This window comes from Saccopteryx bilineata, chromosome 4 (assembly GCF_036850765.1).
Source record: "Saccopteryx bilineata isolate mSacBil1 chromosome 4, mSacBil1_pri_phased_curated, whole genome shotgun sequence".
In the NCBI taxonomy this organism is placed as follows: domain Eukaryota; kingdom Metazoa; phylum Chordata; class Mammalia; order Chiroptera; family Emballonuridae; genus Saccopteryx; species Saccopteryx bilineata.
In genome coordinates, this window is record NC_089493.1 from 154530849 (window position 1) to 154536848 (window position 6000).

Here is a 6000-nt window from a genome sequence, read left to right on the forward strand (position 1 = left end):
GCCACCATTTGCCCTGTACGACGTGGGCTGTGCTGCACTGTGCACTGGGAGTCTAGCAGCCCTCCCACAGTGTTCCTGCCCTCAGGGGCTCGGGATCTGGTGGGAGAGGCTAACAGGTGAGTCGTTAGTCTTTACAAGTGATTTATTTGTTTGAATAGGCAGTGTAGGAATGTGGTTACAAACTGCAAACTACTTGGAAGATGTGTGCAAACCCCCTCTTGCTCATCTCCTCCCTCTCCTGAGGCGGTCCTGGCCTATCCTCCCCTCCCAGAGATGGTGTGAGCATTCAAAAGCAGCTCTTCTCAAGGAACAAAGCAAGGACCAGTCCACATGCTACACGGCCTCTGCACGCTCTTCTGTCTGCATTTTTCACTGATTAGCATTTCTCAGACATAATTACATATCAGTACGTATAGATCCACCCAATTCTTTTAAACAACAGCAAATTGATAATAGCAAAACTCATACTTACTATGTGTGGGGTGCTCCTCTAAGCATGTTATTTATAATAAATGATCTTACTCCCCCAAACACCTGGGAGATGAGTGCTCTGCTTATCTCACTTGGCAGGGCAAGCGGCCGGTACCCCCCCCCCGCCCCCGCTCCCCACGTGTGATGCAACCTGATTGACGTTCATGGTCCCTCCTGGTGGATGTGCAGAACATTTGCAAGCAACAAACACCCTTGTACTTTAAAAAAAATTTTAATCAGAGGGGGAGAGAGAGAGAGAGAGACAGGAAGGGACAGAGAAGCATAGTTGTGGCACTTTAGTAGTTCATTGATTGTTTTCTCCTATGTGCCTTGATTGAGGGCTCCAGCAGAACCAGTGACCCCTTGCTTAAGCCAGCAACCTTGGGCTCAAGCCAGACCCTTATACTTTTATCTTTGGAGTATGAATGCTTGGAAGTGGATGGGGCTGGGTTAAAGGGCATGTGCATTTTATTTATTTATTTATTTATTTATTTATTTATTTATTTATTCTTTCTGTATTTTTCCGAAGCTGGAAATGGGGAGGCAGTCAGACAGACTCTCACATGCGCCCGACCAGGATCCACCCGGTACGCCCACCAGGGGGTGATGCTCTGCCCATCTTGGGGCGTCGCTCTGCCGCAATCAGAGCCGTTCTAGCACCTGAAGCAGAGGCCACAGAGCCATCCTCAGCACCGGGGCAAACTTTGCTCCAATGGAGCCTTGGCTGCCGGAGGGAAAGAGAGAGACAGAGAGGAAAGAGAGGGGGAGGGATGGAGAAGCAGATGGGTGCTTCTCCTGTGTGCCCTGGCCAGGAATCGAACCCAGGACTCCTGCACACCAGGCTGACGCTCTACCACTGAGCCAACCGGCCAGGGCGGCATGTGCATTTTAAATACCCACAACTATTACCAAATTGCCCTTTGAATAGGTCATGTCCGCTTACTAAGGTGCACCTGCCCTTCTGGTTCCCAGCAGCCAGAGCTGGCACTGCCTTACCCATCTTCATATCTTTGCCAATCTGATAGAATAAGATACCTCTCCTCATCGTTTCCTTTGCATTGCTTTTACGAGACATCGGGCATCTTTTCATATAGATCAGCACACTCGGTATAATCAGAATCACAGAGTGAGGTCAGTGGGTGGTTTTCCTGTCTGGCTGGGAGTGGAGGTGGTGCATTGCGGTTGAAGACGTAAGGCCCTTGGGGTGAGGGGTGGACCAGGAGAGGGCATTCTTGGTAGAGGAGAGGATCTGAGCAGGGTCTCAGAGGGTGGGAGGCGGGACACGGGTTCAGACCTGGGGATGCTTCTCTTCTCCAGTGTTACCCTGCTCCCTGTGTTCCTGATCTCCACACAGGCAGTTTTCTCTGCTTCCAAGCATAGCTTGAGCTAAACCTGGGTTGGCGGGAGTAAGGAGGGAAGAGGAGGGGTCTCTGCCCCCTCCCTCAGGGGCACCTTCCAGGATCTAGAGGGAGCCTGCCTCTCAAGCCTTCAGAGAGTAGCCCCATCACCTCCCTCTGCCCCTCTGTCTCCCCTGCCGCTCCCACCCATCCCTGCCAGCAGCCGGCAAGCGTACATCCTCATTAGCATGGTTCAGTGCCCAGCACTGGTAATTGATCTCTTTCTGGACCAGTGTGGACAGCAGCTAATGGGGACAAATGTAGCGGGAGGTGCCGCCTCTAAGGGACGCTCATTGGAGGCCTGTACGGGCAGGAAGGTGAGCAGAAGCTAGGGACGCACTTAGCAGGCCTGTGACTCAGTGGGAGAGTCTGGAGCCTCCTTGCCTGTGCCCCGCCACCCCCCTAGCTACCATGGCCCCCAACCTAGGCCTTGGGGCAGGATGGACACATAGGTGGGCAGAGGAGCTCTGGAATTCAGCGACCTACCAAGGCAGTGTCTTGGCCAGTCTAGTAGGTGTTGAAGGATGGATCCTAGGAAGGTTGTGAGCCTTGGGGCCCCAAAGTAACTAAGGCAGGCAGTGACTCCATGAGCCATATATGGGGAGGGAGGGAGACTCCAAAGCTGGACCCACCAGCTATGGGGCTGGTCAGAAACAAGGATTCCACTATATAGTCAGTCAACAAATATTAAGTGCTTACTATGTGCCAAGCACTGGGTAGTGGCAAGGAAACCAAGATCTTCCGTGGGTGCAGGGAGAGAGACAGTAACTAGGAAATAATACTTAAGATACTAATAAATGAAGAAGTACTCAGAACAAAATGGACAGGGTTATGTGATAGGGGTGATTGAGTGGAGGTGGTGCTTTAGGATGCCAGGCTGGAGAAGATCTTAACAATGAGAAATAAAAGGGAATTTCTTTAACCTGATATAGACATAGAGAACAAATGTTATACTTAATGTTGAAACATTAGTAGCAGAAATAGGACAAGGATGCTGACAATCAGTGCTGCCATTTAGCATTATATTTGAGCCCTAGCCAATGCAATAACACAAGATAATGAATAATAAGTATAAAGGGCCTGGCCTGTGCTGGTACAGTGGATAGATCGTTGACCTGGAATGCTGAGGGCACTGGTTCAAAACGCTGAGCTTGCCCTGTCAAGGCACATACAGCAAGCAGTCAGTGAACAACTAAAGTAAAGTGACTATGAGTTGATATTCTTGCTCCCCCACCCTCTCTCCTCTCTCTGTAAAATCAGTAAATAAAGCCTTAAAAAAAAAAAGAAGTATAAAAAGTTAGAAAGGAAGAGACAGGGACAGGGACCATTTCTCTTGCTTTATTTCCAGTTAAGAAGATACTTAATAAATGTTTATTTTTAATTTAAATTTTTTTTTTTTTAGCAAGAGAGAGAGGAAGAGGGAGAGAGAGAGAGAGAGGGACATACAGGGACAGGCAGACAGGAAGGAAGGAGATGAGAAGCATCAACTCGTAGTCTTGGTACCTTAGTTGTTCATTGATTTCTTCTCATACATGCCCTGATCAGGGGGTGCCAGCCAAGCCAGTGACCTTGAGCTAAAGCCAGTGACTTTGGGCTTTAAGCCAGCAACCTTTGGGCTCAAGCCAGTGACCATAGAATCATGTCCATTATCCCAAACTCAAGCTGGTGAGCCTGCACTCAAGCCAGCGACCTTGGGATTTTGAAACTGGGTCCTCAGTGTCCCAGATCAATGCTCTATCCACTGTGCCACTACTGGTCAGGCCTTATTAAATATTTATTTATTTATTTATTTTTAATTAATAAATAAGGACCTTTTGCAAAGGACCTTCATATGTATTTATTTCATTTAACCCTCACAACTTTGTGTTACTTAGGACAAGTCAGATCTTCTGTGTCACTGTTAGTGACTCTCATAGCTTGAGCTAAAGCTATTTTCTAGAATCATGTCTGAAACTTTTCACAGTGTAAATCACTCTAATTGCTATCATACTGTAAATCACTCTAATTACTGTCCATCTGCATGTCTCACAATCACATTGAAATTACCATACCTAAAATGGAATTGTCTATCTTCTCTACAATTTTATTATTTATTTAAAATGTTAATTTATTGTGTTAACATGGTTTCAAGTGTCCCACTCAATAAAGTTAAACGTTTATTAAATTGAAGAAGAATTCAGTGTGTCCTCAAGTTCTTGAGGGGGCAGAGACAGAACTGATTCTCTGAAAATTCACTGGTGCCCAACAGGCTCCACGAGTATGGTCCTGCAGGAAAGATAGAAGCACAATGTTCCTCTAAGACCAGAACTGAATGAGAGCTCTTGGGATTCCAAGAAAGGACTTTGTTTTCAAAATAATTGGTGTTGGTATGAAAACAGGGACTAGATGTTTAGGTTGGTGAGTCTCAGTCTCAAGAGCAGGTGGCACTTGGATTCTGTGTCCGGCGCAGAAAGTTGGGCGGCAGAGCCAGGCGGCATCTTCTAACCAGTGGGGCTGCAAGGATCAGAGGCATGGGCCCCTGGAAATCTTTCTGACCTTCCTCTTGGGGCACCTAGAGTCAGAATATCCTGCTGTTTTCCATGGGATTCTAGAATATTGAGTTTACTTTCCACTTCCCATTTATTTCCTGCTAGATTTAGGTTCTTCTTTTTTTTTTTTTTTTTGGTATTTTTCTGAAGCTGGAAACGGGGAGAGACAGTCAGACAGACTCCGGCATGCGCCTGACCTGGATCCACCCGGCACGCCCACCAGGGGGCAATGCTCTGCCCCTCCGGGGCGTCGCTCTGTTGTGACCAGAGCCACTCTAGTGCCTGAGGCAGAGGCCAAGGAGCCATCCCCAGCGCCTGGGCCATCTTTGCTCCAATGGAGCCTTGGCTGCGGGAGGGGAAGAGAGAGACAGAGAGGAAGGAGAGGGGGAGGGGTGGAGAAGCAGATGGGCGCCTCCCCCGTGTGCCCTGGCCGGAATCGAACCTGGGTCCCCCGCACGCCAGGCTGACGCTCTACCGCTGAGCCAACCGGCCAGGGCCAGATTTAGGTTCTTGTTATGTCTACTACATGCCTAGGAAAAGTAGCTCTGGCTCAAGGCAAACTGGGTGTCAGGCACTTACTGTCTCTACCTGGTCCCCATCTATTCCCCCCACTTCTGGGAGTGGCACCTGGGTTTACTTTTGGGGAGCAATCTTCCCAACCTTTTGTCCTGTTCTTCAAGGGGAATAGAAATAGGACCAGTCCGCATGTTTCATCCCCTGGCTGTGGACAATTTGGCAAAGGACGGCTGCTTCTGAGTCTCTGTTGGGGACTGCTGGTGACCACTTCCCTGCCATGGTCTCAGAGCGAAGGTGACTCAGAGAAATGGGGTCAGGAGAGGGTGACCAGCCTTAGCCTGGGAACCACGTGTGAGCCTCAGACCGAGCCGTGTCTGCTGCAGAGCTCGCCTTCTCTTTCCAGTGACAGGAGCAAATAAGTCCACACCCTTTTTTTGTCTAATCTTGTTCTGATTGGGTTTCTATTACCTACATCCCAAAGAGCTCTGATCGACACAGTGGGGACGAGAACATCTGGGCATGAAACACTGAAGCTCTGGGTCATACACGGTGTCCCACGGGGCCAGGGGTGGGCCAGGGGAGAGAAGCGGCTCCAGATGGAGCCCCGTCGGCCCTCTTGCCTCTTCCTTAGTCCCGTGCTGACCTCCCAAGGGGGCTGCCCCAAGGGCTCAAGAAAAATGCCAGAATGATTAGGTATCGTGCTGTCATTTTTGTAAAATCAAGTTCACTGAAATATAATTTACAAACAATAAAATGTACTCATTTTAAATGTATATTTCAACAAGTTTTACAAATTTATTCTCTTGTATAACCTCCACCACAATCAAGGCAGAGAACACCTGCATCACCCAGAAGGTGCCTTCTGTTCCCTCCTTGTCTGTCTCTGCTTCCTGCCCCCCACCCCACAACCACTGAATGCCTCCTGTGGCTTTGAGTTAGATTTTCCCTCTAGAGTTTCACATACAGTCATTCCTTAGTATTCTCAGATTCCAGGTTTGTGAACTGGCTTACTTGCTAAAATTTATTGTAATCCCCAAATCAATACTTGTGGTACTTCTGTGGCCATTTATGGACATGTGTAGAGCGGT